The sequence below is a fragment of the Arachis hypogaea genome, chromosome 11 (assembly GCF_003086295.3).
Source record: "Arachis hypogaea cultivar Tifrunner chromosome 11, arahy.Tifrunner.gnm2.J5K5, whole genome shotgun sequence".
Lineage (NCBI taxonomy): Eukaryota > Viridiplantae > Streptophyta > Magnoliopsida > Fabales > Fabaceae > Arachis > Arachis hypogaea.
In genome coordinates this window covers 119,527,428-119,540,145 of record NC_092046.1, presented here as the reverse complement: position 1 = coordinate 119,540,145, position 12,718 = coordinate 119,527,428, and the positions used below count along the sequence as shown (strand labels likewise).

Below are 12,718 nucleotides of genomic sequence, written 5' to 3'. Positions count from 1 at the left end.
AAGCTTAGAGCTGATATTCAAACCTTCAGACAGAAAGAAGGTGAATCCCTCTATGAAGCTTGGGAAAGATACAAGCAGTTGACCAAAAAGTGTCATTCTGACATGCTTTCAGAATGGACCATCCTGGATATATTCTATGATGGTTTATCTGAGCTATCAAAGATGTCATTGGATACTTCTACAGGTGGATCCATTCACATAAAGAAAATGCCTGCAGAAGCTTAAGAACTCATTGACATGGTTGCTAATAACCAGTTCATGTACACTTCTGAGAGGAATCCTGTGAGTAATGGGACGCCTATGAAGAAAGGAGTTCTTGAAATTGATACTCTGAATGCCATATTGGCTCAGAATAAAATATTGACTCAGCAAGTCAATATGATTTCTCAGAGTCTGAATGGAATGCAAGCTGCATCCAACAGTACTCAAGAGGCATCTTCTGAGGAAGAAGCTTATGATCCTGAGAACCCTGCAATAGCAGAGGTAAATTACATGGGTGAACCATATGGAAACACCTATAATCCATCATGGAGAAATCATCCAAATCTCTCATGGAAGGATCAAAGGCCTCAACAAGGCTTTAATAATGGTGGAAGAAATAGGTTTAGCAATAGCAAGCTTTTTCCATCATCCACTCAGCAACAGACAGAGAATTCTGAGCAGAATCCATCTAGCTTAGCAAATTTAGTCTCTGATCTATCTAAGGCCACTGTGAGTTTCATGAATGAAACAAGGTCCTCCATTAGAAATTTGGAAGCACAAGTGGTCCAGGTGAGTAAAAGGATCACTGAAATTCCTCCTAGTACTCTCCCAAGCAATACAGAAGAGAATCCAAAAGGAGAGTGGAAGGCCATTGAATTAATTACCATGGCCGAACCCACAAGAGAGGAGAAGGATGTAAATCCCAAGGAGGAAGACCTCCTGGGACGTCCAGTGATCAATAAGGAGCTTCCCTCTGAGGAACCTAAGGAATCTGAGATTCATCTAGAGACCATAGAGATTCCATTGAACCTCCTTATGCCATTCATGAGCTCTGATGAGTACTCCTCTTCTGAAGAGAATGAGGATGTTATTGAAGAGCAAGCTGCCAAGTTCCTTGGTGCAATCATGAAGCTGAATGCCAAATTATTTGGTATTGAAACTTGGAAAGATGAACCTCCCTTGTTCACCAATGAACTAAGTGATCTGGATCAACTGACATTGCCTCAGAAGAGACAGGATCCTGGAAAGTTCATAATACCTTGTACCATAGGCACCATGATCTTTAAGGCTCTGTGTGACCTTGGTTCAGGAATAAACCTCATGCCCCTCTCTGTAATAGAGAAATTGGGAATCTATGGGGTGCAAGCTGCTAAAATCTCATTAGAGATGACAGACAATTCAAGAAAACAGGCTTATTGACAAGTAGAGGACGTGTTAGTAAAGGTTGAAGGCCTTTACATCCCTGCTGATTTCATAGTCCTGGATACTGGAAAGGAAGAGGATGAATCCATCATCCTAGGAAGACCTTTCCTAGCCACAGCAAGAGCTGTGATTGATGTGGACAGAGGAGAATTGATCCTTCAATTAAATAAGGACAACCTTGTGTTTACAACTCAAGGATCTCTCTCTGCATCCATGGAGAGGAAGCAGAAAAAACTTCTCTCAAAGCAGAGTCAACCAAAGCCCCCACAGTCAAACTCTAAGTTTGGTGTTGGGAGGCCACAACCAAACTCTAAGTTTGGTGTCAAACCCCCATATCCAAACTCTAAGTTTGGTGTTGGGAGGTCTCAACAAAGCTCTGCACATCTGTGAGGCTCCATGAGAGCCCACTGTCAAGCTATTGACATTAAAGAAGTGCTTGTTGGGAGGCAACCCAATGTTTATTTATCTAATTTTGTTTTTGTTTTTCATGTTTTCTTAGGTTCATGATCATGTGGAGTCACAAAATAAACGAAAAATTTAGAAACAGAATCAAAAACAGCGGAAGAAAAATAACACCCTGGAGGAAGCATCTGTCTGGCGTTCAACGCCAGAACAGAGCATGGTTCTGGCGCTAAACGCCCAAAATGGGCAGTATCTGGGCGCTGAATGCCAGAATTGCACCCTGGAGAAGAGCTAGCACTGAACGCCCAGAACAAGCATGGTTCTGGCGTTCAACGCCAGAAATGGGCAACAAATGGGCATTGAACGCCCAAAATGGGCACCAACCTAGCGCTGAACGCCCAGAGTTGTGTGCAAGGGCATTTTACATGCCTAATTTGGTGCAAGGTTGTAATTCCTTGAACACCTCAGGATCTGTGGACCCCACAGGATCATCTCAGGATCTGTGAATCTCACAGGATCCCCACCCACCTCACCCTCTCTCTCTCCATTCATGGTCTTCCCTTCTGTTTTCCATTCACCACTCACATCCATACACACATCCCTCTATCTCCTCCATATCTTCTTCTTCTTCATCTATTCTTTCTTCTCTTGCTTGAGGGCGAGCAATATTCTAAGTTTGGTGTGGTAAAAGCATAAGCTTTTTGTTTTTCCATTACCATTAATGGTACCTAAGGCCAGAGAAACCTCAAGAAAGAGGAAAGGGAAGACAAATGCTTCCACCTCTGAGCCATGGGAGATGGAAAGATTCATCTCACAAGCCCATCACTAAGAAAATGATGGAGCAAACAAGAGAGCACATTCATGAATCTCAACAGGCACATGAAGAAGCTCATCATCAAGAAATCCCTGAGATACATCAAGGGATGCACTTGCCTCCACAGAATTTTTGGGAGCAAATCAACACCTCCCTAGGAAAATTAAGTTCCAACATGGGACAATTAAGGGTGGAACATCAAGAACACTCCATCATCCTTCATGAAATAAGAGAAGATCAAAAAGCAATGAGGGAGGAGCAACAAAGACAAGGAAGAGACATAGAAGAGCTCAAGGACATCATTGGTTCCTCAAGAAGAAAACGCCACCATCACTAAGGTGGACTTATTCCTTGTTCTTACATTCTCTGTTTTTCGTTTTCTATGTTAAGTGCTTATCTGTGTTTGTGTCTTCATTACATGATCATTAGTAGTTAGTAACTATGTCTTAAAGTTATGAATGTCCTATGAATCCATCACCTCTCTTAAATGAAAAATGTTTTAATTCAAAAGAACAAGAAGTACATGAGTTTCGAATTTATCCGTGAACTTAGTTTAATTATATTGATGTGGTGACAATGCTTCTTGTTTTCTGAATGAATGCTTGAACAGTGCATATGTCTTTTGAAGTTGTTGTTTAAGAATGTTAAATATGTTGGCTCTTGAAAGAATGATGACAAGGAGACATGTTATTTGATAATCTGAAAAATCATAAAAATGATTCTTGAAGCAAGAAAAAGCAGCAAAGAACAAAGTTTGCAGAAAAAAAAAGAGAAAAAAAATTAGCGAAAAAAAAAGAAAAAAAAGAAAAAGCAAGCAGAAAAAGCCAAAAGCTCTTAAAACCAAAAGGCAAGAGCAAAAAGCTAATGACCCTTAAAACCAAAAGGCAAGGGTAATAAAAAAGATCCCAAGGCTTTGAACATCAGTGGATAGGAGGGCCTAAAGGAATAAAATCCTGGCCTAAGCGGCTAAACCAAGCTGTCCCTAACCATGTGCTTGTGGCGTGTAGGTGTCAAGTGAAAACTTGAGACTGAGCGGTTAAAGTCAAGGTCCAAAGCAAAAGAAGAGTGTGCTTAAGAACCCTGGACACCTCTAATTGGGGACTTTAGCAAAGCTGAGTCACAATCTGAAAAGGTTCACCCAATTATGTGTCTGTGGCATTTATGTATCCGGTGGTAATACTGGAAAACAAAGTGCTTAGGGCCATGGCCAAGACTCATAAAATAGCTGTGTTCAAGAATCATCATACTGAACTAGGAGAATCAATAACACTATCTGAACTCTGAGTTCCTATAGGTGCCAATCATTCTGAACCTCAATGGATAAAGTGAGATGCCAAAACTATTCAAGAGGCAAAAAGCTACAAGTCCCGCTCATCTGATTGGAGCTATGTTTCATTGATAGTTTGGAATTTATAGTATATTCTCTTCTTTTTATCCTACTTGATTTTCAGTTGCTTGGGGACAAGCAACAATTTAAGTTTGGTGTTGTGATGAGCGGATAATTTATAGGCTTTTTGGCATTGTTTTTAGTATGTTTTTAGTGGAATCTGGCTACTTCTAGGGATGTTTTCATTAGTTTTTATGTTAAATTCACATTTCTGGACTTTACTATGAGTTTGTGTGTTTTTCTGTGATTTTAGGTATTTTCTGGCTGAAATTGAGGGACTTGAGCAAAAATCAGATTCAGAGGTTGAAGAAGGACTGCTGATGCTGTTGGATTCTGACCTCCCTGCACTTAAAATAGATTTTCGGGAGCTACAGAACTCAAAATGGCGCGCTTCTAATTGCATTAGAAAGTAGACATCCATGGATTTCCAGCAATATATAATAGTTCATACTTTGCCCAAGTTTAGATGACGCAAACTGGCGCTCAACGCCAGCTCTCTGCCTAATTCTAGCATCCAGCGCCAGAAACAAGTTGCAAAGTGGAGTTCAACGCCCAAACTGGCACAAAAGCTGGCGTTCAACTCCAAGAATGACCTCTCCATGTGTAGACTTCAAGCTCAGCCCAAGCACACACCAAGTGGGCCCCGGAAGTGGATTTATGCATCAATTACTTACTTCTGTAAACCCTAGTAGCTAGTTTATTATAAATAGGACCTTTTACTATTGTATTAGACATCTTTGGACGCCTGGTTCTTAGATCAGAGGGGCTGGCCTCTCGGCCATGCCTAAACCTTTCACTTATGTATTTTTAACGGTAGAGTTTCTACACTCCATAGATTAAGGTGTGGAGCTCTGCTGTTCCTCAAAGATTAATGCAAAGTACTACTATTTTTCTATTCAATTCATCTTATTTCGCTTCTAAGATATTCATTCGCACTTCAACCTGAATGTGATGAACGTGACAATCATCATCATTCCCTATGAACGCGTGCCTGACAACCACTTCCGTTCTACATTAGATTGAATGAGTATCTCTTAGATCTCTTAATCAGAATCTTCGTGGTATAAGCTAGATTGATGGCGGCATTCATGAGAGTCCGGAAAGTCTAAACCTTGTCCGTGGTATTCCGAGTAGGACTCTGGGATTGAATGACTGTGACGAACTCCAAACTCGCGAGTGCTGGGCGTAGTGACAGACGCAAAAGGATAGTAAATCCTATTCCAGTATGATCGAGAACCTCCAAGATGATTAGCCATGCAGTGACAGCGCATCAGACCATTTTCATAGAGAGGAATAGGATGCAACCAACGACAAGGGTGATGCCTCCAGACGATTAGCCGTGCTGTGACAGAGCATTTGGACCATTTTCCTGAGAGGATTGAAAGTAGCCATTGGCACCGGTGACATCCTTACATAAAGCCAGCCATAGAAAGGGGTAAGACTGATTGGATGAAGACAGCAGGAAAGCGGAGGTTCAGAGGAACGAATGCATCTCCATACGCTTATCTGAAATTCTCACCAGTGATTTACATAAGTATTTCTATCCTTCTTTTATTACTAAATCTCGAAAACTACATAACTGTTTTATATCCGCCTGACTGAGATTTACAAGGTGACCATAGCTTGCTTCATACCAACAATCTCCGTGGGATCGACCCTTACTCACGTAAGATTTATTACTTGGACGACCCAGTGCACTTGCTGGTTAGTTATGCGAAGTTGTGAAGATATGTTTAGACCATGGTTTTGTGCATCCGTTTTTGGTGCCATCGCCAGGGAATCAATTTCGAACAACAATTCACAACCTGAGTAACAATTTCGCATACCACACCATGACCTTTGAAGAAGGCTCTATGTGACCTGGGGTCAGGAATAAACCTCATGCCACTCTCTGTAATGGAGAAATTGGAAATCTTTGAGGTACAAGCTGCTAAAATCTCATTAGAGATGGCAGACAATTCCAGAAAACAGGCTTATGGACAAGTAGAGGACATGTTAGTAAAGGTTGAAGGCCTTTACATCCCTGCTGATTTCATAATCCTAAATACTGGGAAGGATGAGAATGAATCAATCATCCTTGGAAGACCCTTCCTAGCCACAGCAAGAGCTGTGATTGATGTTAACAGAGGTGAACTAGTCCTTCAATTGAATGAGGACTCCCTTGAGTTTAAAACTCAAGGACATCCTTCTGTAAACATGGAAAAGAGGCACAGTAAGCTTCTCTCAAAATAGAGTCAACCAGAGCTCCCACAGTCAAACTCTAAGTTTGGTGTTGGGAGGCCACAACCAAACTCTAAGTTTGGTGTTGAACTCCCATATCCAAACCCTAAGTTTGGTGTTGGGGAGTCTCAACAATGCTCTGAACATCTATGAGGCTCCATGAGAGCCCACTATCAAGCTATTGACATTAAAGAAGCGCTTGTTGGGAGGCAATCCAATTTTTATTTAATTATATTTTTTATTAGTTATATGTCTTCATAGGTTCATGATCATGTGGAGTCACAAAAACAACTGAAAAAATTGAAGAAAAATCAAAAACAGCAGAAGAGAAATCACACCCTGGAGGAAGGACTCACTGGCGTTTAAACGCCAGTAAGGAGCATCTGGCTGGCGTTCAACGCCAGAACAGAGCATGGATCTGGCATTGAACGCCAGAAACAAACATCTGGCTGGCGTTCAACGCCAGAAATATACTGCATCTGGGCGCTGAACGCCCAGAACAAGCATCAGTTCGGCATTTAAACGCCAAAATTGCATGCAAAGGCATTTTACATGCCTAATTGGTGCAGGGATGTAAATCCTTGACACCTCAGGATCTGTAGACCTCACAGGATCATCTCAGGATCTGTGGATCCCACAGGATCCCCACCTTCCCTCCTCATAATCCTAGTTTTTTCCACATCTTCTTCTTCATCTATTCTTTCTTCTCTTGCTCGAGGGCGAGCAAAATTCTAAGTTTGGTGTGGTAAAAGCATAAGCTTTTTGTTTTTCCATAACCATTGATGGCACCTAAGGCCAGAGAAACCTCTAGAAAAAGGAAAGGGAAGACAAAAGCCTCCACCCCCAAGTCATAGGAGATGGAGAGATTCATGTAAAGGGTCTATAGCTCAGTGGTAGAATATTTGACTGCAAATCAAGAGATCCCTGAGATACCTCAAGGGATACATTTTCCTCCACAGAATTTTTGGGAGCAAATCAACACCTCCCTAGGAGAATTAAGTTCCAACATGGGACAATTAAGGGTGGAACATCAAGAGCACTCCATCATCCTTCATGAAATTAGAGAAGATCAAAAAGCAATGAGGGAGGAGCAACAAAGACAAGGAAGAGACATAGAAGAGCTCAAGGACATCATTGGTTCCTCAAGAAGAAAACGCCACCATCACTAAGGTGGACTCATTCCTTGTTCTTAAATTCTCTGTTTTTTGTTTTTTTTATGTTAAGTGCTTATCCATGTTTGTGTCTTATTACATGATCATTAGTATTTAGTAACTATGTCTTAAAGTTATGAATGTCCTATGAATCCATCACCTCTCTTAAATAAAAATGTTTTAATTCAAAAGAACAAGAAGTACATGAGTTTCGAATTTATCCTTGAACTTAGTTTAATTATTTTGATGTGGTGACAATGCTTCTTGTTTTCTGAATGAATGCTTGAACAGTGCATATGTCTTTTGAAGTTGTTGTTCATGAATGTTAAATATGTTGGCTCTTGAAAGAATGATGACAAGGAGACATGTTATTTGATAATTTGAAAAATCATAAAAATGATTCTTGAAGCAAGAAAAAGCAGTGAATACAAAGCTTGCAAAAAAAATAGCGAAAAAAAATGGGAAAAAGAAAAAGCAAGCAGAAAAAGCCAAAAGCTCTTAAAACCAAAAGGCAAGAGCAAAAAGCCAATAACCCTTAAAACCAAAAGGCAAGGGTAAATAAAAGGATCCCAAGGCTTTGAGCATCAGTGGATAGGAGGGCCTAAATGAATAAAATCCTGGCCTAAGCGGCTAAACCAGGCTGTCCCTAACCATGTGCTTGTGGCGTGAAGGTGTCAAGTGAAAACTTGAGACTGAGCGGTTAAAGTCAAGGTCCAAAGCAAAAAAAGAGTGTGCTTAAGAACCCTGGACACCTCTAATTGGGGACTTTAGCAAAGCTGAGTCACAATCTGAAAAGGTTCACCCAATTATGTGTCTGGCATTTATGTATCCGGTGGTAATACTGGAAAACAAAGTGCTTAGGGCCACGGCCAAGACTCATAAAGTAGCTGTATTCAAGAATCAACATACTGAACTAGGAGAATCAATAACAGTATCTGAACTCTGAGTTCCTATAGATGCCAATCATTCTGAACCTCAATGGATAAAGTGAGATACCAAAACTATTCAAGAGGCAAAAAGCTACAAGTCCCGCTCATCTGATCGGAGCTATGTTTCATTGATAGTTTAGAATTTATAGTATATTCTCTTCTTTTTATCCTATTTGATTTTCAATTGCTTGGGGACAAGCAACAATTTAAGTTTGGTGTTGTGATGATCGGATAATTTATACGCTTTTTGGCATTGTTTTTAGTATGTTTTTAGTAGGATCTAGTTACTTTTAGGGATGTTTTTATTAGTTTTTATGTTAAATTCACATTTCTGGACTTTACTATGAGTTTGTGTGTTTTTCTGTGATTTTAGGTATTTTCTGGCTGAAATTGAGGGACTTGAGCAAAAATCAGATTCAGAGGTAGAAGAAGGACTGCTGATGCTGTTGGATTCTGACCTCCCTGCACTCAAAGTGGATTTTCTGGAGCTACAGAACTCAAAATGACACGCTTCCAATTGTGTTGGAATGTAGAGATCCAGGGCTTTCCAGCAATATATAATAATCCATACTTTGGCCGAGTTTAGATGACACAAAAGGGCGTTGAACGCCAGTTCTACACTGTAGTCTGGAGTTAAAAGCCAGAAACACGTCACGAACCAGAGTTGAACGCCAGAAACACGTTAAAACTTGGCGTTCAACTCCAGAAAGAGCTTCTGCACGTGTAACATTCAAGCTCAGCCCAAGCACACACCAAGTGGGCCCTGGAAGTGGATTTATGCATCAATTACTTACTTCTGTAAACCCTAGTAACTAGTTTAGTATAAATAGGACTTTTTACTATTGTATTAGACATCTTGGGACGTTTAGTGTTTAGACCTTCATGGGGGCTGGCCATTCGGCCATGCCTGGACCATTATTACTTATGTATTTTCAAACGGTAGAGTTTATGCACTCCATAGATTAAGGTGTGGAGCTCTGCTGTTCCTCACGAATTAATGCAAAGTACTACTATTTTTCTATTCAATTCAACTTATTCCTCTTCTAAGATATTCATTCGCACTTCAATATGAATGTGATGAACGTGACAATCATCATCATTCCCCTATGAACGCGTGCCTGACAACCACTTCCGTTCCACCTTAGATTGAATGAATATCTCTTGGATCTCTTAATCAGAACCTTCGTGGTATAAGCTAGATTGATGGCGGCATTCATGAGAATCCGGAAAGTCTAAACCTTGTCTGTGGTATTCCGAGTAGGATTCAGGGATTGAATGACTGTGACGAACTTCAAACTCGCGAGTGCTGGGCGTAGTGACAGACGCAAAAGGATAGTAAATCCTATTCCAGTATAATCGAGAACCTCCAGATGATTAGCCATGCAGTGACAGCGCATCGGACCATTTTCACAGAGAGGATGGGATGTAGCCATTGACAACGGTGATGCCCTTACATAAAGTTTGCCCTGGAAAGGAGTAAGACTGATTGGATGAAGACAGTGGGAAAGCAGGGATTCAGAGGAACGCAAGCATCTCTATACGCTTATCTGAAATTCTCACCAATGATATACATAAGTATTTCTATCTTTATTTTCTATTTATTTATTATTAATTTTCGAAAACTCCATAACCATTTGATATCCGCCTGACTGAGATTTACAAGGTGACCATAGCTTGCTTCAAGCCGACAATCTCCGTGGGATCGACCCTTACTCACGTAAGGTTTTATTACTTGGACGACCCAGTGCACTTGCTGGTTAGTTGTGCGAAGTTGTGAAGTTATGTTTGGACCATGATATTGTGCACCACTTTGTTGGCGCCATTGCCAGGGAGAGAATGAACAACAAATTTTACAACCTCAGAGTAACAATTTCGCATACCACAATACAAAGTGGAAAAATTTGGGCAAATAGGTTAAAGAAACATTTGATTTATAAAGTATGTATGTTAGGTGAGATCTTAAATTAATCAAGGGTTCACTTATTAGCTCACTTAGCCCTATACATATACCCTTACCTTTACCTTGGCCCCATTACAACCTTGGATAAGACCTCATGATTTTTGTATGTTTGTATTCTATAATTGTTGATTGGTTAGATGAAGAACAAAGTTATAGAAAGTAAGGATAGAAAAAGAATAGAGTGATTAACCCAATAAACACTGAGTGACTAGAGAGTAAACACAAAATCCAGTGAGGGTTCAATAGCTCATCACCATATATCTCTGCTTAAAATTGTTAATTGTCTTGCAAGTTTGTGAAATATTTTTTTTCCCATCTCAATTGTAAAAGTGCTTTAACATTATCTAAATTTTGGCTATGCATATTTGATTTCTTGAGGATATGAATTAATTTAACTACATGTAAGCTTTATATACAAGTGAATAACAATTAGAATTGCATGATTCATTTAGGTAGTTGCATTTAGAATAGATTGCATTGCATGAGATTCCACCACTTTAACCTTACCTTACGCTTTATCTTGGATATAGCATGAGGACATGCTATTGTTTAAGTGTGGGGAGGTTGATAAACCCATATTTTATGATATATTTTGTGCTCAATTTAAGTGATTTACTCAACCCTTCACCCATTTATTCATGTAAAATTGCATGGTTTTACTTTTCCTTCCTTATTATGTGATGTATGTGAAAATCATGTTTCCTATGCTTTAAAAATAATTATTTTAATTACCTTTATTACCATTCGATGCTCAGATCTCCTAAGGCAAGAATGACTTAAAGGATGGAAAGAAAACATACAAAAATGGAAGGAAAGCACAAAATGGAGTTTTTGAAGAAACTGGCAGCGACGCGAACGCATGGACGACGCGGCCGCATGCCCAGCGCGAAAAGGCAGAGACACAAACGCGTGACTGACGCAGACGCGTGCCTTGAGCAGAGTACAGATGATGCGTATGCATGACCGAAGCGAACGCGTGACAAGGAAAACTCCCAAATGACGCGACCGCGTGACCCACACGGACGTGTGATAGACGCCACGTGCAGAAAAAGCAGAAAATGCTACCAGCAATTTCTGAAGCCCTTTTTGGCCCAGATCCAAGTCCAGAAAACACAGATTAGAGGTTATACAGTGGGGGAATGCATCCATTCAGCGGGAGCTCTCGAATAATTCACTTTTCACAATTTAGATGTAGTTTTTAGAGAGAGAGGTTCTCTCTTCTCTCTTAGGTTTTAGATTTAGGATTTCTCTTAAAGGAATTAGGATTTCTTATTATTTCAATTTAGTATTTCAACTTCCTATCAGGTTCAATATTTCTTTTACTTTATATTTCTCTTTTACTTTCAGATACTTCAATGCTATCCTTTAATTACTTATGTTGCCAAATTGGCTTATGAATTCTCTATGTTTAGATTGATTTTCTCTTATTAATGCAATTGAGGTATTTCAGATTTATAATTCTTATTTAGCTTTTTATATTCTTGGCTTTAATTGATTAACTGGAGGCTCTTGAGTTATCAACTTCGTGATTGATTGTTATGTCGGCTAATTGACTGGAATTCCACTAACTCTAGTCTTTCCTTAGGAGTTGGCTAGGACTTGGGAATCTAACTAATTAGTTCACTTGACTTTTCCTTGCTTTCGTAAAGGTTAACTAAGTGGGATTAACTTCAATTCTCATAAGAGTAACTAGGATAGGACTTCCGAATTTTCATACCTTGCCAAGAGTTTATTTTACAATTATTTATTTATTTTACTTGTCATTTAAATTACTTGTTCCTTATTTTCAAAACCCCCAATTTACAAAACTCATAACCAATAATAAGAACACCTCCCTGCAGTTCCTTGAGAAGACGACCCGAAGTTTAAATACTTTGATTATCAATTTTAAATGGGTTTGTTACTTGTGACAACCAAAATGTTTGTACGAAAGGATTTCCTGTTGGTTTAGAAGCTATACTTACAACGCGATCATATTTTTAGATTTCTTTACCGATAGAAAAACCGATCGTCAGTCGCGCTCCTCCTCTCGTCACTGGCCCGCATCTCCCACCTCAACATTGCGCGATCTCTCTCTCTCCTCTGGGCTCTCTCCTCTGCAACGGGAAAGGCAGCGACAGCCCGGCTCCTCATGCGTGGCGGTCCGGCACGGTGACAGCGCGACAGAGGCTCCCTCCTCCTCTGCCTTTCGCACGACTCCTCCTTCTGCCCTGAATGGCACCGGTGACGTCCTTCCTCTTCGGCGACAAGGACGACAGCTATAAGCCGTGACCTTCTCACCCGCAGGCAACCCCTCTTCTTCGGCGTTGGTGGCAGGGATGGCAGGACGCGACGGCGACAGTGGCGTTAGGCCGACGACGCCCTTCCTTCCTCTCTTTCCCTCCTTCTGGCCCAGTTTCCCCCCTTTCTGATTTCTGTTTCTTCTCTGAGGTTGTCGTGTTGCAGGTTTGC

At 40.4% G+C, this 12,718-nt stretch overlaps 1 non-coding gene across 1 annotated transcript; it reads right to left on the bottom strand.

Annotated features, from left to right (window-relative positions):
• LOC112726094 (small nucleolar RNA R71) lies at nt 1-104 on the bottom strand. Its single transcript, XR_003165162.1, has one exon. It is a non-coding gene; the product is annotated as a small nucleolar RNA R71 (small nucleolar RNA).
• Nucleotides 105-12,718: the final 12,614 nt, after the last annotated feature.